The sequence below is a fragment of the Tachyglossus aculeatus genome, chromosome 9 (assembly GCF_015852505.1).
Source record: "Tachyglossus aculeatus isolate mTacAcu1 chromosome 9, mTacAcu1.pri, whole genome shotgun sequence".
NCBI classification, from domain to species: Eukaryota; Metazoa; Chordata; class Mammalia; order Monotremata; family Tachyglossidae; genus Tachyglossus; species Tachyglossus aculeatus.
Genome location: NC_052074.1, coordinates 58,737,162 through 58,764,502, shown reverse-complemented (window position 1 = coordinate 58,764,502; position 27,341 = coordinate 58,737,162). Strand labels below are relative to the sequence as shown.

The 27,341-nt window shown below is 47.2% G+C and overlaps 1 long non-coding RNA gene across 1 annotated transcript; it reads right to left on the bottom strand.

Moving 5' to 3' along the window:
• Nucleotides 1–548: 548 nt before the first annotated feature.
• On the bottom strand, nucleotides 549–27,308 carry LOC119932372. The gene is made up of 3 exons (XR_005452307.1): nucleotides 27,271–27,308; nucleotides 23,275–23,359; nucleotides 549–1,055 (listed from the first exon to the last, which is right to left on the bottom strand). It is a non-coding gene; the product is annotated as an uncharacterized LOC119932372 (long non-coding RNA).
• Nucleotides 27,309–27,341: the final 33 nt, after the last annotated feature.

Sequence of the window (27,341 nt, the reverse complement as noted above, 5' to 3'; positions counted from 1 at the left end):
CTAAGGAGTGGAGCATACTCCCACCTCAGTCATGGCTGCCATGCTTTTGCGAATGGCCCTGGCGTTCAGATGGTATCGAGTCTTAGGATCCTTCTTTGGTGCTTGGGATCCTCCTCCCGCCCCCTTCCCAACTCGTTACCTCCTCCACCCTCAGTTTGCCTAATGTCTCCTCTTTGCCCTTCTGTTGGAAAATAGGATTAGACCCAGCCTCTGCCTGAGTGGGGCTCACAGTCTTAATCCTTGTTTTACGGATGAGGAAACTGAGGCTCAGAGAAGTGAAGGGACTCACCCAAGGTCACCCAACATACAAGTGGTACAGCCAGGTTTAGAACCCACCAGGCCACACTGCTTCTCATAACTTTTGGATTTCCTTTCTCTTCCCAGGCACATCTTCACTCTTGCCCTGCTTGGGTGGCACTGCCCTTTCTTCCTTCATTCCCCCCTGCCCTGCTAAGAGACATCCGTTGCTCTCCGCCTTTCTAGTAGAAAGGCTGCTGGGAAAGCAGACAGAGGACCGGAGGGCTATTCAGTCAGCCCAGTTATGGCAGTGGAATCATTTATTTGGGAAAGATGATGTAAAGAATTTTACATTTGTTTCCAGGGCGGGCGATTAAAAATGAGAAGAGGCAGATGCAGCTGGAGAGAGTGATGTCTCCAGGGAAACATGGGTCTGGGAATTGTAACTTCCAAGATGAATTCGAACTTGACTTTTTGTTGGTTCACATCAAGAAGTCGCAACCCGGCATAGGACTGATCCACCCGGAAAATCACCCAATGAAATCGGTGTGCCTAAAGAGGCATCATAACACAATGCTCGGTTCTTTCAAGAGATGCTTTTCGGTAAAATCAAAATCAAAGCCTCTGAAAATCAGTTCGTAAAGATTTACACGCTATGATGAGAATTCTGAAGTGTCGTGAGTCAATTTTCGAGTAGTTCTTATAGGAGTTTCATTAGCCATCCTCTATCTGGCTTGGGTAATGAGATCGACTACAGTATCTGTGATGTCCATTTCCCGGAATTAGCTGCCTTGGGTTGGTGTCTAAAAGCTGGATCTCTAAAAGACATAAATATGACACTGATTATATTTTAAATCTATCTGTAAGACAAGAACAGAAGGAGTGTAGCCTAGAGGCTAGAACATGGAACCTGGGAGTCAGAAGGCTCCTCCGCTTTTCGGCTGCGCGACTTCAGGAAAATCACTTCACTTCTCTGCTTCAGTTAACTTCTCTGTCAAATGGCAGGGTTGGGTTTCGGAGGGGATTCAAGCCTCTTCCCTCCAATTTAGACTGTCAGCCCCATGTGGGACAGGGACTTTGTCCGACTTGATTTAGCTTGGATCTACTCCAACGCTTAATATAGTGCCTGGCACATAGTAAGCACTTAGCGAATACCATAAAAAAAAGAACAAGTTTATCTGCAAGTTGGCAAGCAATATATTTACATTAGGGGCAGGCTTGGTTGACAATATTTCAAGCACATATTTCAGCTGGTTCCCCAGAGATCTCTCCTCTCTTCAAGAATTCCCAGATGTTCATCCGAATGTAAGCATATGTATTTGACACACTTGCATGCAGAATTTAAATTGAGGCCAAGATTTTCCTCAATTCATTGCTCCGTTTGGCTTATCGCACAACGGTGGAATGCGGCATTTGAATAATAATAATAATGGCATTTATTAAGCGCTTACTATGTGCAAAGCATTGTTATAAGCCCTGGGGAAGTTACAAGGTGATCAAGTTGTCCCACGGGGGGCTCACAGTCTTAATCCCCATTTTACAGATGAGGGAACTGAGGCCCAGAGAAGTGAAGTGACTCGCCCAAAGTCACACAGCTGACAGTTTGAGGAGCCTGGATTTGAACCCGTGACCTCTGACTCCAAAGCCCGGGCTCTTTTCCACTGAGCCACGTCACTTTAAAGATGTTGGAGAGTCCAGAAGCTGTAAAACGTACAGAAAGCTGTTACAGTTGAAGGCAGAAAAGGAAGAATCCCGCCTCTGCCACATGTCTGCTGTGTGACCTTGGGCAAGTCACTTAACTTCTCTGAGCCTCAGTTACCTCATCTGTAAAATGAGGATTAAGACTGTGAGCCCCACGTGGGACAACTTGATCCCATTGTATCCCCCCAGCGCTTAGAACAGTGCTTTGCACATAGTAAGCGCTTAACAAATGCCATCGTTATTATTATTATTATTATTAAAACAATCAATCAGTGGTATTTATTGAGCATTTACTGTGTGCAGAGTATTCTACTAAGCGTATGGGTAGAGCACAATGTAACAGACCCATTCCCTGCCCACAGCGAGCTTAGTTGGGTTCATATCACTTTGGATTGGATTTTCTTTAGATCTCATTCTATCACTTTAGATAGGAAAATACAAATGGGTTCTGGACTAAGGTTGTGTTCACTGCTTTTTGTTTGCCTGTTTTTGTGTGTTTGTGTTTGTGTGTGTGTGTGTGTCACACACCAAGCGCCCCCTTGTGGCATAGCCTGTTTGGTGACTGCAACCCAAGGGGCACTTTGTGTCACCATCACTGCCACTGCCTTGTGGGGGCAGTGACTTTTGGCTCAGTGGAAAGAGCCCGGGCTTTGGAGTCAGAGGTCGTGGGTTCAAATCCCGGCTCCGCCACTTGTCAGCTGGGTGACTTTGGGCAGGTCACTTCACTTCTCTGGGCCTCAGTTCCCTCATTTGTAAAATGGGGATTAAGACTGTGAGCCCCCCGTGGGACAACCTGATCACTTTGTAAACTCCCCAGCGCTTAGAGCAGTGCTTTGCACATAGTAAGCGCTTAATAAATGCCATTATTATTATTATGATGATGATGGGGTAGATGAGGACATTGACCTTTCTGTGATGGGCACACCTCCCATGCTGCCCCCAGCCTTCACACCTGGCCAGCCCTGGCAATCTGATGACTAGGAGCAGTTCCCATCTTTTTGCTCCATCCCCCACGTAGATGTGCCTCAATCTCATCTATCTCGCCACCAACCTCTCGCCCACGTCCTGCCTCTTGCCTGGAACGCCCTTCCTCTTCATAGCCGACAGGCGATCACTCTCCCCACCTTCAAAGCCTTACTGAAAGCACGTCTCCTCCAAGAGGCCTTCCTTGACTAAGCCCTCATTTCCTCTTCTCCTAATCCCTCCTTCCTCGACCTTGCACTTGGATTTGCTCCCTTTATTCACCCCTCCCTCAGTCCCACCGCACTTATGTAAATATCTGTAATTTATTTCTATTAATGGCTGCCTCCCGCTCTAGACTGTAAGCTCACTGTAAGCAGGGAATACATTTCTAACTCTCGTTATACTGTACTCTGCCATACAGCAATCAATCAATCAATCAATCGTATTTATTGAGCGCTTACTATGTGCAGAGCACTGTACTAAGCGCTTGGGAAGTACAAATTGGCAACACATAGAGACAGCAGGAGGGGGGCATCACGATTGACCGCTTTAAAGCCTATGGGAAGGAGTTTCTGTTTGATGAGGAGGTGGATGGGCAACCACTGTACTCTCCCAAGTGTTTAGGACAGTGCTCCGCATACAGTAAATGCTCACTAAATGCCACTGACAGGAAAAGCAGATTAAATAGAGCAGAGCGGAGAGTATCCAGGACTCTGTGTAACTGGGTAGTCAGCCAATTCTGCAGAACACTGCATCATTCATTCATTCAATTGTATTTATTGAGCGCTTACTGTGTGCAGAGCACTTTACTAAGCACTTGGGAAGTACAAGTCGGCAACATATAGTGACAGTCCCTACCCAACTCACAGTCTAGAAGGGGGAGACATCGTGATCAGCTTGAGCTGCTTTCTCCTTGATGGGATGAGAGGATTCTTACGACATTTGATATGGGCATGTCAAGTAGATGCCTTGACTTTGCCTGGGAAAAAGGAGCCCATTTCACATTAAATGCAGAGATTCATGTACAACATTCACTCATTCAGTTATTCAACTTTCCACACCGAGGCTATTAGCAGCTGTAACTCTGGCTCTTCCATCTGTTCTTTCTATCTGTAAATAATTGATGTCTGTCTGCCTCCTTTGTGAGATTCTAAGCTTCTTGAGGTCCGAACTGTACCTTTAATTCCCCTTGTACCCGTCCAAGCAGCTAGTTTAGGGATCAGCATCTAGTAGTATTAAGAACACATAGATTGAAAGAAGACGATCAATGAATCATATTTATTGTGACTCTGACTCCAAAGCCCGTGCTCTTTCCACTGAGCCACGCTGCATTATGGGCAGAGCACTGTACTGAGCGCTGAAGAAGAATACCACAAGACTAACTAAGTTTCCATCCCTGGCCCTCAAGGGTCTCACAATCCAGAAAGAGAGGCTGGGAGGGGTTGGGCGGAGGGTGATGGGCACGGCGTAGTGGTTAGAGCCCGGGCCTGGGAATCAAAAGGTCACAGCTTCTAATCCCGTCTCCACCATCTGTCTGTTGTATGGCCCTGGGCAAGTCACTTCACTTCCTTGTGCCTCAGTTACCTCATCTGGAAAATGGGGATTGAGACTGTGAGCCCCACAAAGGACAGGGACCGTGGCATCTATATTTATTGTTGTGCAGAGCACAACAGAGTAAAAGCACAACAGAGTTAGGAGACACAGTCCTTGCCCATGAGGAGCTAATGGAGTTTCTCAGAAGAGGTGGCTTTTTGCGAAGACTTTGAAGGTGAGGGGTTACAACTAGAGAAACCAAAAGGCGACTGAGAATCCCAGGAAAATGAAAGGTTTGAAGCCCAATTGCACCCTCTTAAAAAAAAAAAAGAATTGGGGTTGGTGTGTAGGGACAGGAGGACATGAGGGAGAACACATAATTAGTTTCAGAAAACCTCGCCTCTGACTCTTTAGCTCGTCATGTCTACCATCTCTATCGTATTTTGACCTCCCAAGAGCTTAATAGAGTGTTCTGCCCACGATAAGCGCTCAATAAATACTATTGATGATGATGAGGGGGAGGAGGATGAAGTAGTGAAAGCATTCCTCTTCCTTTAATCCTGTTCTACTTTAGATGGCACGTTAGATGGCAGCAGAGAAGGGAGGAAGGCCGAGGCTGCCACTATAGTAATAATGATGGCATTTGTTAAGCGCTTACTATGTGCAAAGCACTGTTCTAAGCGCTGGGGAGGTTACAAGGTGATCAGCTTGTCCCACGGGGGGGGGCTCACGGTCTTAATCCCCATTTTACAGATGGGGGAACTGAGACACAGAGACGTTAAGTGACTTGCCGTCCGTGCCCTCCTCGCCAGCAGTCATTTGGGAGAGCAGTTGAATCCAAACTACAGCGGCGCCACATCTGATATTCGTCCAGTAATTGGATCTAGTCGTAAAATTAAGAACAGGATCCACGCTAACCAGCACCCAGCTGCCCGCCTAACACATAAAAGTAGTAATAATGATTGCGGTATTCGTTAGGCGCTTACTCTGTGCCAGGCACTGTACTAAGTGCTGGGGTGGATAGGAGCAAATCGGGTCAGACACGGTCCCTGTCCTTTGTGGGGCTCACAGTCTCAATCCCCATTTTCCAGATGAGGTAACTGAGGCACAAGGAAGTGAAGTGGCTTGCCCAGGGCCATACAACAGACAGATGGTGGAGACGGGATTAGAAGCTGTGACCTTTTGATTCCCAGGCCCGGGCTCTAACCACTACGCCGTGCCCATCAACCTCCGCCCAACCCCTCCCAGCCTCTCTTCCGGGATTGCGAGACCCTTGAGGGCCAGGGATGGAAACTTAGTTAGTCTTGTGGTATTCTTCTTCAGGGCTCAGTACAGCACTCTGCATATAATGCAGCGTGGCTCAGTGGAAAGAGCCCGGGCTTTGGAGTCAGAGGTCATGGGTTCAAATCCTGGCTCCGCCAACTGTCAGCTGTGTGACTCTGGGCAAGTCACTTAACTTCTCTGGGCCTCAGTTCCCTCATCTGTAAAATGGGGATTAAAACTGTGAGCCCCCGTGGGACAACCTGATCACCTTGTAACCTCCCCAGCACTTAGAACAGTGTTTTGCACATAGTAAGTGCTTAACAAATACCATCATTATTATTACTATTATAATAGGTGATCATTGAGTGAATGAATGAATTAACCTGATTATCTCAGTTCCCTCATCTATAAAATGGGGATTAAGACTGTGAGCCCCATGTGGGACATGGCTTTTGTCCATCCTGATTAGCTTGCATCTCCCCCAATGTTTAGAACAGTGCTTGACACACAGTAAGCGCTTAATACCATCATCATTATTATCATCCACCCCAGTGCTTAGTACCGTGCTTGGCACCTAGTAAGCAGTGAACACATACCGCAGTTATTATCATTCGATCCAACGACAGTATTTATTAAGCATTTACTACGTGCAGGGCACTGTCCTAAGCGTTTGGGAGAGTCCAGTACAACAGGTCACGATTATGATGAGAGACTACATAGCACAGGGAACATTCACCCGCTTACAGTATTTGTTAGGCGGGGATACAAGGTGATCAGCATTTACCTTTAATTCTATTTGCTCTGACGACTTGACACTTGTCCACATGTTTTGTTTTGTTGTCCATCTCCCCCTTCTAGACCGTGAGCCCGTCGTTGGGTAGGGACCATCTCTATATGTTGCCGACTTGTACTTCCCAAGCGCTTAGTCCAGTGTTCTGCACACAGTAAGCGCTCAATAAATACGACAATGACAATGAATTTAGATTTTTTGTAGCCTTCTGTTTGTGCGTGACCCAGTTACATATTTAATGTAGCATCCGACCACACCGGACACTTGGGCCCTCTGATGAGCGAGTCGGTCTCCTAAAAGCGATCAGGACTGACCCCATGAAGCTCAGGAGACGCTCTCTGAGAGCCCCCTGCCAGGGCGACGGCCTTCTGGCTGAACTGAATACTGGAGCACGAGAAGTAAACATTTGGGTATTTGTTATTAAATCAAGGAATGTGGTTTGTAGCAGCACATTGCTACGGCCCGTCGGAGATTAGGAAAGTCCTGGTGGCCCCTTTCTATTTCATCATAGCTCCCTGGGGAGAGGGGGTGGGGAAGCAACTCTCTCCATCGCTTCACGGAGTGAAACAAGGAGGCAGCGCATTATTATTAAAGGCGAGGAGTAGCCCACCAGCAACTGCTCCCAAGGAGACGTCATTGCCAGAGAGGAGTACCGAAAAATCTGGCACTTTAAAAGTACGGTTTTTCGAGAGCTTTTAGGAGGCCGAGAAGAGCTCTCAGACTCCCCAAATGGAACAGTTACAAAACCCAAACAGGTACATTTTTCTGAGAAAGGATAACACTGTGGGCCACCGTTTGGTCCAGTGATTAAACGAGAGTAAAAAGCTACAAATACAGAGCAGCATCAACCAATCCGTCACCAATCGCTGGCCAAGGGAAGCCTACAAAGGCACTTTTGGAAACCTCAGCCAGCACCCTCAGGGCCTCCAAACCATTTGCTGGCTCCCGGCCTCTTCTTACATTTGAATCCTTTGTTGAAATTCCTTTCAACGAACTCCACTCGGTTCTCACTGTCTCCAGAAAAGGAATTTTGGTGTGGCAGGCACAGGTGGAATCCTGCAGAAGTCCAGCCAATGTAATTTCTAGATGAATACTGGTTTTTTGTTTGTTGTTTTTTTTTAAAAAAAATGGTATTTGTTACGCACTTATGTGCCAGGCACTGTATCACTGGGGTCATTAAAGTTACTCACTTTGGACAAGTCCATAGCCTACAAAGGGCTCATAGTCTTAATCCCTATTTTCCAGATGAGGTAAATGAGGCCCAGAGAAGTGATTTGCCCAAGGTCACACAGCAGAGCCGGGATTAGAACCCAGGTCCTCCTGACCTCCAGGCCTGTGCGCTATCCGCGAGGCCATGCTGCTTCTCATTATTATTGTCATTTTATTTCGTAAGCACTTATCGTGTGCTAAATATTGGGCTGGATAGAGGATTCACTGATTCACTGATTAACTGACCAGTGTTCACTGAGTGCCTACTGTGCTCAGAGCACTGTGTGAAGTGCTTGGGAGCAGACAATAAAAGTAGAAGACACAGTTCCTGCCTTCTGATGGAGACTGATACAGTCTGCCGCCTTTGAAAGGCCTCTTGGATGTTTGGAGTGTCCAGGGCCTACTGTTTTATTAATCATCAATCGTATTTATTGAGCGCTTACTGTGTGCAGAGCACTGTACTAAGCGCTTGATGGTTGAATGGTTTAATGGCATTAATGGTTTAATGGCATGACCGGGAGTCTGGTTTTTGCCCTCGAGTCCCTCTGGAGAAGCGACAAGAAGCACAGCCACAAGGACTTCACCAGAGGAGGCCTCCGGCACGCTCGGCATGCTGTCAGGGGCAGGAAATGGGCTTCCCCAAGCCTGGCAGAGCTCGGAAAGAGGCGGAGGCTGGATCTGAGACGGGGGGCGGTGCCCAGGTGCCCTTGATTGGCCGTCAGTAGCCGGGCCTGGTCACTGCTGCCGTCCATGGCTGTTGACACTCCCTAACAATAGTAATCGTGGTATTCGTTAAGTGCTTACTACATGTCGGCACTGAACTAAGTGCTGGCGTGGGTTCAAGCAAATGGGGTTAAAAACAGTCCCCATTTTACAGGGGGCTCACAGCCTTAATCCCCATTTTACAGATGAAGAAACCGAGGCCCAGAGAAGTGAAGTGACTTAGCCGGGGTCACGGAGCGGACAAGGGGAGGGGTTGGAATTAGAACCCAGGTCCTTCTGACTCCCAAGCCTTTACTCTATCCATTAGGCCCTACTATTTCCACTAGGCCAGGGCAACGGGGAGATTCTCAATAAGAGTCCTTAAGGCCAGAGTAGCCTGTTTGCCTGGCAGGATTGCTCTGCGAACTTGGAGATTGCAGCAACTCGGGCCTGAAGGTAAACCCGGATAGGCCTCTGGAAATTGCAGCGGGGACAGTCCCTTTAAACCATTAAGTGTGCTGTCCTCCGGTGACCCGATTCAACTACTCCCATTTCTGGGCAGACTCACAGTTATTCTAGTGCGCTAAGGGCTCCGGGGCCTGATAAGCTTCTGTGAAACCATCTGCCTTCTCGCATCCAGGCAAGTCCGATCTGGCTTCCCTCCTCATGTCGGAGCAAGCCAGATGCCTCCTCCGGCTTGGCCGGCCGCGTAAACTAATTACTGTTCTCGTATGAAAAGTCAGGGCTCTCCCTGACACTGTTACTGAAGTTTCAGTTCGAGAGTGGAGACCTTCAATTATGAGAACAGAAGAGATCCAGGAGAGATTCCTGAAGGCAGGCAGTGGTGGTGGATGCCAATTATTCGACTTGGAAAGTCCACCCTGAGAGGGTCTAGACTGGGGTGGGGCTGGGGTGAGAGGCAGTGGGTTAGATTCATCCACTGCACTCTCTGCTGGGAGAGTAGTAGAGCTCCCTCCTCTCTGAGCCTCGGAAATGAGCCTCCTGAAGAGACAACCACCAAAGGAGAATGGAAACTAGTCCCATCCCCTGTAATTAATTAAGAAGAAGCAGAGTGGCCTAGTGGAGAGAGAATGGGCCTGGAGTCAGAAGGACCTAGCTTCTAATGCTGGCTCTGCCACTTGCCTGCTGAGTGACCTTGGCCAAATCACTTCACTTCTCTGTGCCTCAGTTACCTCACCGGTAAAATGGGGATTAATAATGTGAGCCCCACGTGGGGCATGGACTTTGACCAACCTGATTGTCCTGAACCCACCCTGGTGCTTAACACGGGTCTTGGTAATAATAATGATGGCATTTATTAAGTGCTTACAAAGTGCAAAGCACTGTTCTAGGCACTGGGGAGGTTACAAGGTGATCAGGTTGTCCCACGGGGGGCTCACAGTCTTAATCCCCATTTTACAGATGAGGTAACTGAGGCCCAGAGAAGTGACTTGCCCAAAGTCACACAACTAACAATTGGCGGAGCCGGAATTTGAACCCATGACCTCTGACTCCAAAGCCCGTGCTCTTTCCACTGAGCCACGCTGCTTCTCTAAGCACAGTACTCTCTGGTACATAGTAAGCACCTAACAAATACCATTAAAAAGAAGGATATGGTACTTGTTAAATGCTTACTATGTGCCAAGCCCTGTACAAGATACAAGATAATCAGGTTGGACACAGTCCCTGTCCCACATGGGGCTCACAGTTTAACAGTTTAACAGTCTAACCTCCTCACTGTACCTCGTTCTCACCTGTCCCACCGTCGACCCCCGGCCCACGTCCTCCCCCCGGCCTGGAATGCCCTCCCTCCGCGCATCCGCCAAACTAGCTCTCTTCCTCCCTTCAAAGCCCTACTGAGAGCTCACCTCCTCCAGGAGGCCTTCCCAGACTGAGCCCCTTCCTTCCTCTCCCCTTCCCCATCCCCCCCCGGCCCTACCTCCTTCCCCTCCCCACAGCACCTGTATATGTTTGTACAGATTTATTACTCTATTTATTTTACTTGTACATATTTACTATTCTATTTATTTTGTTAATTCTGTGCATCGAGCTTTATTTTTATTTATTCTGGTGACTTGACACCTGTCCACATGTTTTGTTTTGTTGTCTGTCTCCCCCTTCCAGACTGTGAGCCCGTTGTTGGGTGGGGACCGTCTCTATATGTTGCCAACTTGGACTTCCCAAGCGCTTTGTACAGTGCTCTGCACACAGTAAGCGCTCAATAAGTGCGATTGAATGAATGAATGAATGAACTAGGAGGGAGCAGGATTTAATCCCCATTTTACAGATGGGAAAACCGAGGCTCCAAGAAGTTAAAGTGACTTGCCCAAGGTCTCACAGCAGACAAGTGGCAGAGCTGGGATTAGAATCCAGGTCCTCTGACTGCCAGGCCACACTGCTTCTGGCTCAGTGGAAAGAGCCCGGGCTTTGGAGTCAGAGGTCATGGGTTTGAATCCCAGCTCCGCCACACGTCTGCTGTGTGACCTTGGGCAAGTCACTTAACTTCTCTGAGCCTCAGTTACCTCATCTGTAAAATGGGGATTAAGACTGTGAGCCCCACATGGGACAACCTGATCACTTTGTATCCCCCCCCCAGCGCTTAGAACAGTGCTTTGCACATAGTAAGCGCTTAACAAATGCCAACATTATTATTATTATTATTATTATTATTAGGTGGACCTCACTCGATAATGGTCTCCCCGAGCCGTGCCCAGGACTTCCGAATCCGGCGGCCAGATGAGACACCCCGGGGAAGCCAGGAGAGTAGGACCCTCCTGGCAGGGCCCCAAAGAGAGGCCCGAAGCCATCTCGGGGACCCAGTCGAATCTCGGGCGGGTGAGCTAAGATTCTCTACTTGTCCTGCCCATTGGAGTACATTTTATCTGTGCTTTTTTTCCTACAGGAAATGAACATCCTACCAGGAGGTTTCAGTCATTTCCCCCGTTGGTTCTCTCCCGAGGGGCCTAAAAGAGAAAGCATTTCCTGGTCTCTTTGAGAAGATTGCCGATGCGGACCGGTTTACAGCCTGATCTAAACACAGAAGCCGTGTCACTCGAGTAATGAAAAAGAGCCGCTTCCAAAAGTGAGGTGAGGACCTAGAGGAAGGAAAGATTATTTTTTTTTCAATCAAGTGGAATTTTCCTTTTGCCTCTGTGCTCAAACCCAGAATGCCAACTCCCCGTATATTGTTTTTCCATCTCTATTTTTAAGGACTCATGCACTCCCGATGTCCCCTGATTGCTCCTGGCTTTAGGTTTCTACTCTTTAAATATTGATATGCCTCTCCAGGTTCTTTGGTGCTTTATGCAATTGTGTTTAAGAAATTTGTGTGGGGATTGAATTCGACTATGATTCAGGAGGCCTAATCCACATTCTAATTGTGTGTTCTACTTAAACCCAGTAGGGTGTGGGACGTTAATTCACAAATAAAACCAAACAAAATCAATCCTTCAGTGCCAGCCATTTGTCTAGCTGTTATAGAAAATCCCCGAAGTAATAGACTCCACATAATCTCTTCTGTGTATACAGAGAAACCACACCTGGACTTTCACCTGTCTAAACAGTGGGATGGAGGTGGGAGGGGGGGACGGAGTAGCCGGGAGGTGGAAGTGGAGATAGGTCAAGGTTGAACGCAGTTTATATGCAGGGTAAACTGATCCTCGGCCTAGGGGTGTACCATTGGCTGCTGCGCTTATTGCAACACAGACTCCTTTGGGCAAGCCAAACTTCGCATCGTTCCATCTTTGCCGTGATGCAAGCTGGAAGCTCTGGGAACTTCAAACAGACGCTGATTTTCTAGGAAACACAAGATGAGTCCCAGCTATGAATTCGGTGAAGCACTTGCTTGTTGTTTTTGGTTACCTTAACAAAATGTGGGTGGGGGCACTACTATTCTGAACCTCCGACAGCCAACCCAAGAAAAGGGTGGCCAACAGCACAGTGGGTTCCTACATTTGGTAGATGGTCAGTGCTGTCTTGAAACAGCAATGAATTAAGCGGCAGGCTGTTAATTCTCAAGCGCAATAGCAGCAATCAAAGATTTCAGCTCTCCTTCTATCTGGCTGACCTTCCTTTTCAGTTCAAGCTAATGTTAGTATTTGTTAAGCACTTATTGTGTCCAAGCAGCGTATTTGCACTGAGATGGACACAAGATAATCAGGTCAGACCCAATCCCTGTCCTACCTGGGGCTCACAGTCTAAGGAGGGGGTAGAACAGGTATGGAATTCCCATTATGCAGAAGAGGAAACTGAGATACGGGGGAGTGAAGAATAATAATGGCATTTATTGAAGTGATTTAATATTGAAGTTATTTAATGAAGTGACTTGGCCAGATTCACACAGTCGGCAAGTGGCAGAGCCAGGACTAGAACCCAGGTCCTCTAACTCCTAGGCCCGTGCTCTTTCCACTGAGCTTCACTGCTTCTCAAGCGACTTGAACTGCAGCCTGTCAGGTCAAATGGCAAGCTGTTCAGGGGTGGAGACCACGTAATCTATTTTTATTGCAGTCTCCCGAGCCTGTAGTATTCAGACATTCATTCATTCACATTTGCTGAGTGCTGTGCGCAAAGCACTGTACTAAGCACTTGGAAGAGTCCAATATAACAATAAAAAGACATATTCCCTGCCCACAACCAGCTTACAGTCTAGAGTACAGTCCTAGGCACCCAGCAGGCACTCAGTAAATGTGGATGATGGTGATCGTGATGAAGGTGCCGAGGATTTCTTCACATCAGGCTGAGGGGCAGCGTGGCCTAGTGGAAAGAGCACTTGGGAGTCAGAGGACCTGGATTCTAATCCCGGCTCTGCCAGTGACCTGACTGTGTGACTTTGGGCAAGTCACTCCCCGTCTCTGGGCCTCAGTTTCCTCATCTGCAAAATGGAGATTCGATATTTGTTCTCACCGCTACTTAGACTGAGAGCCCCATGTGGGACAGGGACTGTGTCCAACCTGATGAGCTTGCATCTGCTCCAATTCTTGAAACAGTGCTGGACACATACTAAGCGCTTAACGAAGTCCATAATTATTATTTATTCTTATTAACACCATCAACACCGTGGTCCACCCAAGAAGGCTAAAAGCCTAGTAGGTGAAGAGATGAACCTATTGCAGGGAATGCGTCTGTTATATTGTCATATTGTACTCTCCCAAGTGCTTAGTACAGTGCTCTGCACACAGTAAGTGCTCAATAAATATGAAAGATTGATTGATATTGTCCCTGAAAGCTAAGGCTTCTAAGCCACGAGAAGCAGCATGACCTAGTGGATAGAACACAGGCCTGAGAGTCAGAAGGATATGGGTTCTAATCCCAGCTCTGCCACTTGTCTGCTGTGTGACTTTGGGCAAGTCACTTAATTTCTCAGTTCCTTAATTCCTTCATCTGTTAAATGGAGATTAAGACTGTGAGCCCCATGTAGGACTAGGACGGCATCCAGCCTGATTAGCATGTATCTACTGTGGTGCTCAGTACAGTGACTGGCACATAGTGAGCCCTTAACAAATACCTTTTTTTTCCAAAAGCCAAAAACAGCCCAGGCCCCCGTCCCTGGATTCAATTCACCTCAGCCTCCCAGGTAGCGCCTAAGGAGAGCAATTGGTTTGGGTAGATCTCATGAGCTTTACGGACAGCTCGGCAGAGGCCTGGATTTGGAATGACTGAACGCATGTTGGCTCTCTCTACCTTTTCAAGCACCTGTGAGATTCCGGCATATCATCCTGAGGCTTTTCAAGACTGAATGTGCGATGCTATCAGTGGACAGAGCCGGACCGCCCTGAATCTGCGATGCTATCGGTGGACATAGCCAGTGCTGCCATCATTCTTATCTCCCATTGATGACTTTCCCCGCATCAAGATGTAGCTCTTCTTCGACTTGCTGGCTACAGCTGCTTCTCTCGGGCTCCCCGAGTGTCCCAACAGTCTGGTGCGAGTGGTCAGACTGTTTCCAGCTTTGTCCGTGGAGGACTACATTTGTGTGAAGGATCACAAAAGCGTGTTAAGTCGGCAGTGTGGTTTTTTGTGTGTGGTATTTTTTAAGCGCTTACTGTGTGCCAGGCACTGTTCTCAGCCCTGGCACAGATCAGGTTGGACACAGTCCCTGTCCCACGTGGAGCAGACTGTGAGCCCACTGTTGGGTAGGGACCGTCTCTATATGTTGCCAACTTGTACTTCCCAAGCGCTTAGTACAGTGCTCTGCATACAGTAAGCGCTCAATAAATACGATTGAATGAATGAATGAGTGAGCTGACAGTCTTAATCCCCACTTGATAGATGAGGGAACTGAGGCAGGTTTTCTGGACCTGAAGTAACTTAAAGGATGGAAAGAATTCAGGTCCCTCCCAACTAGGATGGAAACCAATCTGGGCTTGCTGTCACCACCAGGATAGTGTCAAGAGCCAGGATTTTATCGTGGACCCATGAGTGAATTGGGTCCAAAGTGAAACGACCTTGGTGTGAGGGATTGATTGATTGATTGATTGATTGACTGGTTCCTCTCCAGCCCGGCCCGGTCCAGTCTAGATGGCCCCTCCACGGCCGCCTCACCACCCCTTACCCTACCATAATCGAGTTCCATGTCTGCTTCCATCCCCACACTAGATTGTAAATTCCCCGAGGGCAGAGATCTTGTCCATTCACTCTACTGTACTCTCCCAAGCGCTTAGTACAGTGCTCTGCACACAGTACGTCCTCAGCAACCACAAATGATCCCGTCTCCGCCACTGCTCCGCTGTGTGACCTTGGGAAAGTCACTTCACTTCTCTCTGCCTCAGTCCCATCATCTGTTGAATGGGGATTAAGACTGGGGATTAAGCCCCATGTGGGACAGGGACTGTGGACAACCTGATTGACTTGCATCTCCTCCCCCCACCCCCCGCCACAGTGCTTACTATAACGCCTGGTACATTCATTCATTCATTCGTTTTTTTTGAGTGCTTACCATGTGGAAAGCACTGTACTAAGTGCTTGGAAAGTACAATTCAGTAATAAAGAGAGATGATCCCTGCCCACACCGGGCTTACAGCCTAGGGGTAAGCGCTTCTAACTAGCGCTTACACATAGTAAGCGCTTTACAGATACCATTTTATATAAAGCTGCCATTGATTAATTGTTTATCCAGGCCCCAGCTGCCTCCAACCTCTCCTGGGCCATAGCTAGATGCTGGTGCTGCAGGGCCCCTATGTCATATTCAGTTGCTCTTTGCAATTCCCCTGGGAAGTCCTCTAGACTGTAAACTCTTTGTGGGCAGGGAAAGTGTCTGTTGAATTGTTATAATGTACTCTCCCAAGTGCTTAGTACAGTGCTCTGCACACCATAAGCGCTCAATAGATACGACTGACTGACCGACCGACCGATCGGTACAGATCCGCCTCTCGTTTTCCTGCCGGAACCTGTCACCTGTCCCTGTGCATTCTGGGTTACTTCTGCCATCATCTGATGATGTCACAACTTCTCTGTGCCTCAGTTACCTCATCTGTAAAATGGGGATGAAGATTGTGAGCGCCCTGTGGGACAACCTGATCACCTTGTAACCTCCCCAGCGCTTAGAACAGTCCTTTGCACATAGTAAGCGCTTAATAAATGCCATCATCATCTGTTACGACACTGTGGCTATCGACCTCTGATCATATCATCCATACCTTCACTGAAAGGAGACTGTGCTCTCCCTTCCCATGTAAATCTTAAAGGGAATTCATACTGCAATCCATTTGTTTTTACAATGAATAACGCTTTTTTAATTACCGTATTGGAAGTCTTATAATTAATTAGCTAAGGGACGACAGTAAGTTTGGTGTCCATAAGCTACAAAAATGATAAATCCACCCTTCCTAGAGGAGACAGCTGAGTTCTCGGTGTGAAAAAATCAATCAATCAATGGTATTCATTGAGTGCTTGCTGCGTGCAGAGTTCTTTAATCGATTAATGGTATTCATTGGGGAAGCAGCGTGGCTCGGGAGAAAAAGCACAGGCTTGGGAATCAGAGGTCATGGGTTCAGATCCTGGCTCTGCCACTTGTCAGCTGTGTGACTTGGGCAAGCCACTTAACTTCTCTGTGCCTCAGTTACCTCATCTGTAAAATGTGGATTAAGACTGCGAGCCCCAAGTGGGACAACCTGATCACCTTGTATCCCCCCAGCGCTTAGAACAGTGCTTTGCACATAGTAAGCACTTAACAAATACCACCATTATTATTATTATTATTGAGTGCTTGCTGTGTGCAGAGTTCTGTGCTAAGCACTTGACAAGGGAATTAGCAGACACATTTCCTGCCCATAGCTTACAGTTTCGGTTTTATCTATTCCCCCCAGGGCCTTGTTTCCCAGGATGGACTACAATCCAATACAACTCAGCACAATCGAGTTGTTAAACGGGATCCCTGCCCACAAGGAATTTGCAGAGTAGAACGGGAGCCAGGCACCGAAATCCATGACAGATAAGGGAAATGGCAGGTATAAGGATAAGTACTTGAAAGGTACAGATCCAAAGACACAGGGGATATAGAAGGGAGATCTAGTAGGGCAAATGAAGGCTTAGTCAGGGTAGGCCTCTCGGACGAGATGTGATTTTAGGAGGCCTCTGAAGGTGGGGAGAGTGATGATCTGTGGGAGGACGTGGGTGATGTGAGAGACGAACAATTTCGAGGTACAGTAAGTCGGTGTTAGAGGAGAAAGTGAGCGTGCTGGGCTGTGGTAGAAAATCAGCCTGGAAAGGTAGGAGGAGGCAAGGCAATCACCGAATGAAACCCCCACCCTATCAAAATGATTTGTCAAGGAATCTCAACCTGCCTTGAAAGCACTCTGGAAAAGGCTAGATTTCACAACTCTCCTTACGAATCTATTTGGGGGCATCAAAACTCAGTCAGGAAATTATTTTCTTTATTTTCTACCCATCGTCCGTCCAGCTGCACCCTCAGCCTATTTCCTTTTGTCATGCCCTAAGCGGAACTGGAGAAAAGCCAGGTGCCGTCCTCCGAATAATAACCTTCCTTCTCAACCTGCTTTTCCCGGCCACGTGAAGATGGCTCTGGAATCGGCATCAGCCTTTTCTTCAGAGGATGAAACTCGCTGAGGCGTGCGCAAAATTCTTGGGAATTTGGGTTTTGCGTTTTCACCCTTTTAATGTCTCCTGTTTGTTCTTTTTTCCTCCCCTCCATTGCTACCCAGGATCTCCCAGCTTTTGTGCTTTTCTCCTGCCTACCTCCCTGTTCATTTCCTGTTAATAACCGTAGCATTTGCTAAGCGCTCTCCATGTGCCAAGGACTGGACTAAGCCCTGGAGTAGATGCAAGGCAATGAGGTCAGACACAGTCCCTGTCCCACAAGGGGCTCACAGTCCAAGAAGCAGGGAGGACAGGGATTGTGTTTGTGTAATTACTTGCTCATCTGCAAGTGTGTATCCTGTTCCCTATGAGAAAGAGAGAGAGAGTGTGTCTGTCTGTCTCCTTGCCTTTGTGTAGGTGGCCAGATTGAGCTAGATTTTGGACCGGGGGGGTGTCATGAATGTGCTACCACCCAGCCTTCAAACTCTTTGTGGGAAGCTGGAGTAATAGAGGGCTGATCCCCACAAGCAGGGACTTCCCAGATGAGGTTATTTCTAAAAATCCCTCCCTGCCCTAAAATGTCCCTCCCTCCCTTCTTGTCCCCACCGTCTCTAGACAGCAAGGTTGCTGAAGAGATTATTAAAGGCCCGATTTCCACATCCTTAGGCAGTCAGCCCGAGTGAGGGGGTGGGGGGAGATGGGAAAGAGGCACTGTGGGTGACTCACTCCTTCTGGGGAATAGTCAGATTGGACCTCCTCTTCCAAAACCCGATTGCGTAGAGAGGAAGAGGGGCAACTCCCTCTTTTGGAGAGGAGAGAAACTTGGCCATGAAGACAGTTTATAAAGTCCGGTCCTACCCCAAGGCAGCAGGCGTCTGGGCCGAGATCCGGGGTGGAGTCTAGGATTCATTCATTCAATCGAATTTGTTGAGCGCTTACTGTGTGCAGAGCACTGTGCTGGGCGCTTGGGAAGTGCAAGTTGGCAACATAGAGAGACGGTCCCTACCCAACAGTGGGCTCCCAGTCTAGAAGAGTGGGCTCACAGTCTAGAAGTTTCCACCCCATGGGGAGCTCGGGCCTAGTTTGCCAGCGGCCCTCACCCCAGCTCCTCATCATCATCAATCGTATTTATTGAGCGCTTACTATGTGCAGAGCACCGTACTAAGCGCTTGGGAAGTACAAAGTGGCAACATATAGAGACAGTCCCTACCCAACAGTGGGCTCACAGTCTAAAAGGGGGAGACAGAGAACAAAACCAAACATACTAACAAATAAAATAAATCCTCCTCATCCTCCCATATCCCCCTTGGGGCCGCAAACAAATCAGTTAATCCACCAATCGTATTTATTCAGTGCTTACTGCGTGCAGAGCACTGTACTAAGCACTTAGGTAGGAGAGTACAGTATTAGAGAAGCAGCGTGGCTCAGTGGAAAGAGCCCGGGCTTTGGAGTCGGAGGTCATGGGTTCAAGACTTTGGGCAAGTCACTTCACTTCTCTGTGCTTCAGTTACCTCATCTGTAAAATGGGGATTAAAACTGTGAGCCCCCTGTGGGACAACCTGATCACCTTGTAACCTCCCCAGCGCTTAGAACAGTGCTTTGCACATAGTTAGCGCTTAATAAATGCCATCATCATCATCATCCATCTTTAGGAAGGTGGGAATCCTGGCAGAACTCTCAGCCTCCTCTGTCAGTTAGGACCACACCTGGGGCAGCCACCCTTAACTGGGTCCCCAGCTGCCCCTCTAGTGAGAGAAGCAGTGTGGCCTAATGGATAGAGCACAGCCTCGGGAGTCAGAGGGTCATGGGTTCTAATCCCGCCTCTGCCACATATCTGCTGTGTGACCTTGGACAAGTCACTTCCCTTCTCTGGGCCTCAGTTACCTCACCTGTAAAATGGAGATTAAGACTGAGCTCCATGTGGGACAGGGACTGTGTCCAACCTCATGAAGTTGTATCTATCCCAGTGCTTGGCACATAGTAAAGGCTAAACAATTACTATTACCATTATTATGGATTTTTAAAGTGCTTACCATGTGCCAGGCACAGAAGTAGATACAAGATAATCAGGCCAGACACAGTCCCTGTCTCCCATAGTGTGGCCTAGTGGATACATAATGAGCCTGGGAGTCAGAAGGACCTGGGTTCTAGTCCTGGCTCTTCCACTGGTGGGCTGTGTGTCAATCAATCAATCAATCAATCGTATTTATTGAGCGCTTACTGTGTGCAGAGCACTGTACTAAGCGCTTGGGAAGTACAAGTTGGCAACATATGGAGACAGTCCCTACCCAACAGTGGGCTCACAGTCTAAAAGGGGGAGACAGAGAACAAAACCAAACATACTAACAAAATAAAATAAATAGAATAGAAATGTACAAGTAAAATAAATAAATAAATAAATAGAGTAATAAATATGTCCTTGGGCAAGTCACTTCACTTCTCTGGGCCTCAGTTACCTCATCTGTAAAACGGTGATTAAGACTATGAGCCCCATGTCAGACATGGACTCTGTCCAAACAACTCAGCGCTTAGAACGGTGCCTGATACACAGTAAGCGCTTAACAAATGCCATTAAAAAAGGGCTCACAGTCTAAGTGAAAGGGAGAACAGGAACTGAATCCTCATTTTAGCATGGAAGCAGCATGGCTCAGTGGAAAGAGCATGGGCTTTGGAGTCAGAGGTCATGGGTTCAAGTCCCGGCTCCGCCGCTTGTCAGCTGTGTGACTTTGGGCGAGTCACTTCACTTCTCTGGGCCCCAGTTCCCTCATCTGTAAAATGAGGATTAACCCACATGGGACAACCTGATTACCTTGTATCTACCCCAGCGCTTAGAACAGTGCTTGGCACATAGTAAGCGCTTAACAAATACCAATATTTATTTTTATTTATTTTATTTTACAGATGGGAAAACTAAGGCACGGAGAAACAAAGTGACTTGCCCAGGGTCATATAGCAGGCCAGTGGCACGGTCTGGATTAGCACTCGGTTCCTCTGAGTCCCCGGCCCGGCCTCCTTCCACTAGGCCACACTGTTTCCCAGGCTGAGCGAACGGAGAAGGGGATGGCCACTGAAGACCCTCCTCAACCGCTGCCACATTCGCTCAGTAGCCCTATCCCAGCCCAAGGGCCTGGGCTATTGTTCAGATCCTCCCTGACTTATTTGGGATGTCAAGCAGCATAGCTAAGAGGAGCGGCTTAGCTCCGTGGAAAGAGCCCGGGCTTGGGAGTCAGAGGTCATGAGTTCAATTTCCGATTCCACCACTTGTCAGCTGTGTGACTTTGGGTAAGCCACTTCACTTCTCTGTGCCTCAGTTTCCTCATACGTAAAATGGGGATTAAGACTGTGAGCCCCACGTGGGACCACCTGATCACCTTGTATCCTCCACAGCGCTTAGAACAGTGCTTTGCACATAATAAGCACTGAATAAATGTCGTCATTACTATTCCTCAGGCCTGGCTCCACCCAAGGGCCAAGGGACTTTGGTATGGACACCTCAGCTTAGCCTCCGGCTATGTCCCGCTTCATTGTGTGATCTACGGCATGTTCTGCGACCTCTGTAAATCTCAGTTTCTCCATCTTTGAAACAGGCACAACAGTACTGTCCCTTTCCCCAGGCAACTGTAAAATTTAATGAGATGAGGGCTGCAAAGTGATTTTAGATAACCAGATCCAAGACACCACCCAGGTGTCAAGTGTCTTTTGTTGGTGTGTTTAACTCCCCGAGAACAAACTTCTAAACTGTTTTTTAGGAACGGAATTTAAATCCCCCCTTGATCCAAAGCTCACTTTGTTTTTTCCTCTCCATTGCAGAGATCCCAGCAGCCTTTTGCATTTTAAACTTTATTAAGTCACCGGGTAATTCCTTGGCAGCCAGAGTTACATTTCTGTAGTGTGGAATCATCTCCAAGTAAACACACCTGGAACCATCAGCCCCAAAAGATAGCAAACAAAATTCCTTTCAAAACTCACTGTAAGCCACGGCCAGGACTGACACAGTTCACCCTTAGTCTTGTTAAGAGGGCTGTTGGGAACCAGCCGATCAATCGGTGGTATTTACTGAGCGCTTACTAGGTGCAGAAAACTGTACTAAGCGCTTGGGAAAGTACAGTAAGACCGAGTTGGTAGCCACGTTCCCCGTCCTCCAGGGGATTTTAGTCTAGAAGGGGGCCGTAGGCAAGAATCGTCATCATCAATGGTATTTAGTGAGTGCTCATTATGTCCAGAGCACTGTACTAAGTGCTTGGGAGAGGGCGGAGAAGACTAGGGCAAAGCATATTTCCAGGCCTTCCAAATTATATCAGCCCTGAATCCTCTATTTCAAAATCTCCAAAGTCACCTCCCGCCTTGGGATCCTGGCCAACTCAACGTTTTAAATACATGTAGCTCTGCAGAACTACAAGTGCGCATGTTATCAGCTCCTGAGATCACAAAACAGTCAAGCAGTGGAGCCTAAATCTGCCTGGGCTAACTACTCTCTTGTTATATTTTACTGCTGAGATTAATAGTTTACTAACTCCCAGGCTGCTAGGGGAAATGAGTAACTAATGATTGGGAAGCGTGCCAAAAATATTCAGGCTTATATAAATGGGAAATCACTTTCTAATATGGATTTTCACCAAAAGGCGGCACTGCCAATTTTGAAATGGTGAAATGGTGATATTTTCCCGGTATTTATGACCCGTAACTATAAATATTTATGGCATTACCCTCCAGCTAAATAAAAACTGAAATGTCACTGAAACGTCCCCTTTCTACTTCCTTATTCCAGAAATACCCTTTACTCTATGCCTTCCCATTTCATGCTACTTTTAGAAATCAAAATAAATCTTCAGCACAACATAAAATGCTGCTTTTGGTCCTACGTAATGAGAAACAACCCAGTGTCATATTGTTTAAGAGAAAAAAACCCTATACGTTGCTTAGGAAAAAATAACTCACAGAAATCCCGGTTTCTTTGGCGTGTCTGAAAAACATTGCTTTTCAAAGATCAGAGAAGCAGCGTTTCCCGGTGGAAAGAGCACAGGCCTAGGAGTCAGGAGACCCGGGTTCTAATTCCAACTCCAACCCTTTCATTCATTCATTCAATCGTATTTATTGAGCGCTTACTGTGTGCTGAGCACTGTACTAAGCGCTTGGGAAGTACACGTTACAACCCTTGCCTGATGTGTGATCTTGGATGAGTCATTTCACTTCTCAGTGCCTTAGTTTCCTAATCTGTAAAATGAGGATCGAGTACCTGTGAGCCCCATCATCATCACCATCATCGATCGTATTTATTGAGCGCTTACTGTGTGCAGAGCACTGTACTAAGCGCTTGGGAAGTACAAATTGGCAACATATAGAGACAGTCCCTACCCAACAGTGGGCTCACAGTCTAAAAGGGGGAGACAGAGAACAAAACCAAACATACTAACAAAATAAAATAAATAGAATAGATATGTACAAGTAAAATAAATAAATAAATAGAGTTATAAATATGTACAAACATATATACATATATACAGCCCCATGCGGTTCAGGGACTGTGTTTGATTTTGTGGCTCAGGGGAAAGAGCCCAGGCTTGGGAGTCAGAGGTCATGGGTTCTAATCCCAGCTCCGCCACCTGTCTGCTGTGTGACCTTGGGCAAGTCACGTAACTTCTCTGAGCTTCAGTGACCTCATCTGTAAAATGGGGATGAAGACTGTGAGCCCCACGTGGGGCAACCTGATCACCTTGCATCCCCCTCAGCGCTCAGAACAGTGCTTTGCACACAGTAAGCGCTTAACAAATGCCATCATTATTATTATTATTATTATTTGATTGTGTCGTGTCTACCGTGCAGAGCAGGCATATAACACGTACCGCCGTTATTAATATTGTTATCCTTCCATTGGGCCCAAGCCAGCATTCTTGAGCAGTCTCATTCTGAGGGGAATAAACATTTTGCCTAGTGGAAGATAAAAAAACGACTCAGATCTCTTCACGACCCAACTGTTTTGAATACCCAGAAACTAAAAGCCAACTGTTTCAACCATTAGTATTTGTCAAGCTCCTACTCTGTGCAGATCTCTGTGCTGAGCTCTTGGGAGCGTACAGTACGGTTAAGTAGACAAGGGCCTTTCCCTCAAGGAGCTTATAACCTAGGGAGGAACTGAGAGTCTAATTTCAGAGGTCTCATTGGCCAAGTTTCTGGGTCAGTCCCTGATAAAAACAGTGGACGAAGTGGGAGCCGTGTGTGATGGAGATGCCTCACAGTCAATCAATCAATCAATCCTATTTACTGAGTGCTTACTGTGTGCAGAGCACTCTACCTCATCTGTAAAATTCATTCAATCGTATTTATTGAGTGCTTACTGTGTGCAGAGCACTCTACCTCATCTGTACAATTCATTCAATCGTATTTATTGAGTGCTTACTGTGTGCAGAGCACTGGACTAAGCGCTTGGGAAGTACAAGTTGGCAACATCTAGAGATGGTCCCTACCCAACAGTGGGCTCACAATCTAGAAATGTACCTCATCTGTACAATTCATTCAATCGTATTTATTGAGTGCTTACTGTGAGCAGAGCACTGTATGAAGCGCTTGGAAAGTACAATTTGGCAACAAAGAGAGACAGTCCCTGCCCTCAACAGGCTTACAGCCTAGAATGGGAGTTAAGACTCTGAGCCCTAGGTTAAATAAGGACTGTGTCCAACCTGATTAACTCATTCATTCATTCAGTTGTATTTATTGAGCGCTTACTGTGTGCAATCAATCAATCAATTGTATTTATTGAGCGCTTACTGTGTGCAGAGCGCTGTACTAAGCGCTTGGGAAGTACAAGTTGGCAACATGTAGAGACGGTCCCTACCCAACAGCGGGCTCACAGTCTAGAAGACTCGTATCTACCCTGGCGCTTAATACAGTGCCTGGCATATAGTAAGAGCTTAACTACTATTAAAAAAAAAACAACATGAGATTACAATACAAACAGTTTCCTGCCCACAAAGAGCTTACCACCTGGAGCAGGAGACAGACATTAAAATAAATCACAGATACCTACATAAATTCTGTGTATATATATATATATATGTTTGTACATATATATATATATATGTTTGTACATATATATATATATATGTTTGTACATATTTATTACCCTATTTATTTATTTATTTTACTTGTACATATCTATTCTATTTATTTTATTTTGTTAATATGTTTGGTTTTGTTCTCTGTCTCCCCCTTCTAGACTGTGAGCCCACTGTTGGGTAGGGACCGTCTCTATATGTTGCCAACTTGTACTTCCCAAGCGCTTAGTCCAGTGCTCTGCACACAGTAAGCGCTCAATAAATACGATTGATTGATTGATTGATTGGGGCTGAGGGTGAGGTGAATATCAAGTGCCTAAAGGGGACAGATCCATGTGGATAGGTGACACAGAAGGGAGAGGGAGTGGGGGGAAAAGAGGGCTTAGTCAGGGAAGGCCACTTGGAGGAAATCAATGTTTATAACCAATCAGCAGTATTCATTGAGCACTTACTTGCTGCAAAGCACTGTGCTAAGCGCTTGGGAGAGTACAATACTGCCTTTAATGAATCTGCAGTCTAAAGGGGATAATAATAATGTTGGCATTTGTTAAGCGCTTACTATGTGCAAAGCACTGTTCTAAGCACTGGGGGGGAATACAAAGTGGTCAGGTTGTCCCATGTGGGGTTTACAGTTTTAATCCCCATTTTACAGATGAGGTAACTGAGGCTCAGAGAAGTGAAGTGACTTGCCCAAGGTCACACAGCAGACATGTGGCGGAGCCGGGATTCGAACCCATGACCTCTGACTCCAAAGCCCGTGCTCTTTCCACTGAGCCATGCTGCTGAGAACGTGACTAACAACTCGGTCGTTTTGTACTCTCCCAAGCGGTTAGTACAATGCCGTGTACACAGTAAGCGCTCAATAAATACAACTGATGGACTTGTAAACCTTTGAAGGTGGGGAGAGTGGTGGGTGGCAGCCCCCGGGTGACCTCTAGGGACTACCTCTGGGGCCCTCTGACCGTCCCGGGCACCACTCTCACTTCCTCGGATCCCCCTGCCTGCAATCTTCTTATTCCTCTCACACCAAACCCCTAAAATAGATTATTCTCTGCTGTGAGTTTCCCCTGAAGATCTTTCCAAAACAATTACCAGTCGTAGAAAACCGCGACCGCACGCTTACGGCAATTTTTTTTCCTGTTATTTGTGAAGCGCTTCCGACGTGCCAGGCGCTCCACTAAGCGCTGGGGTCGACACGAGCTAATCAGGTTGGACCCAGTTCGTGTCTCCCGGTGGTGATGACATCACTTCTCAAACCACTGAAGAAATTTCGTGGCTTTTTCCCTTTAGAAAGCTCACGCACGGACTCGTTAATGCCCCGACTGCGACGAGGCTACTCACTTCATTTAACATTTTTGGGACACAGAGAAATGGTAAAATCTTGAAGCAGAATGAAACCGCTCTGTTTAAAGCACAGTGAAGCACGATTGCCATGGAGACTGATGTCCGCAAGGGAGGCTCCTTTTCACACGATGTAGCACTTCATTCATTTAATCGTTTTTACTGAGTACTTACTGTGTACAGTGCACTGTACTGAGCGCTTGGGAGAGTACAATACAACAATAAACAGGCACATTCCCCGCCCACAAGGATGGATTCCCTCCAGTTTGGCAAGAACAGTGCCTCGGGATGCCCTCTGCGTGGAAGAAGAGGCTGGAGGCAGAAGCCATAGGAGCCAAAGATGGTGGACCTGCCCAGCATTTCTTTTTTCCCCCTCCAAGACCTTCTCTGTGCCTTTGTTTTCACCTGTCCTGGGCAAGCAGGGTGAGAAAATGTTGTTCTTTGTGGCAAAGGAAGCTACTGCCCATTAGCAGCTGTTCTTCCACCTTCCCAGTACATGACTGAACAGGATCTGTCTAGGAGGACATAGCCTCTCCCTGGGCCACACCTGCATCGGGGAAAAACCCATCAGGGGCCTCACCTGGGTACCCGTAGTCAACAGAATCGGGCTATTAATAGAGCTTAATATTAATTGCTGCTGAACCGAGAAATTCCCGCGATGCCGAGCCGCTCGCGGGGGGATTCACTCTGGTTGACGGATACCACTCCACTTGACAGACTGCATCTGCTCCCCTAGACTGTAAATTCCTTGAGGGTGGGGGTCGTGTCAACCCACTTCATTATGCTCTCTCTAGCACTTAGTACAGTGCTCTGCACACAAGCGTTCAATAAATACCATTGATTGATTGCTCCCCAAAAGGGCTGGAGTGGCCCGTAATAATAATGAGCAGTGACAAGAATAGTGATGATGAAAATAGTGAAGATGATCATCATCATCACTATGGTATTTGTCAAGCGCTTATTGTGCGTCAAACACTGATCTAAATGCTGGGGCAGGTTGGATCCAGTCCTTGTCCCTGTATGGCGCTCGCAGGTTAAGTAGAAGGGAGGACAGGTGAGGAAACTGAGGCACAGAGAAGCTAAGTGACTTCCCGGAAATCACGCAGCAGGCAAGTGGTGCAGCTGGTGACTCCTGACTCTGAGGTCTGTGCTCTTTCCACTAGGCCCAACTGCTCAAGGGTAGGGCATGTATCTTCTACTTTTATTGATTGCTCCCGAGCTCCCAATACAGTGCTCTACCCTCCTAGTAGTTGCTCAGTGTAGTGTTCTAGACACAGTAATAATAATAATAAATAATAATAACTGTGGTATTTGTTAAGCGCTTACTATGTACCAAGCACTGTTCTAAGTGCTGGGGTAGATACAAGGTTATCTCACATGGGGCTCCGTCTTAAACCCCATTTTGCTGATGAGGTAGCTGAGGCACAGAGAAGTTAAGTAGCTCACCCAAGGTCACTCAGCAGACAAGCGGCGGATCCGGGGTTAGAATCCATGTCCTCTGACTCCCAAGACCACGC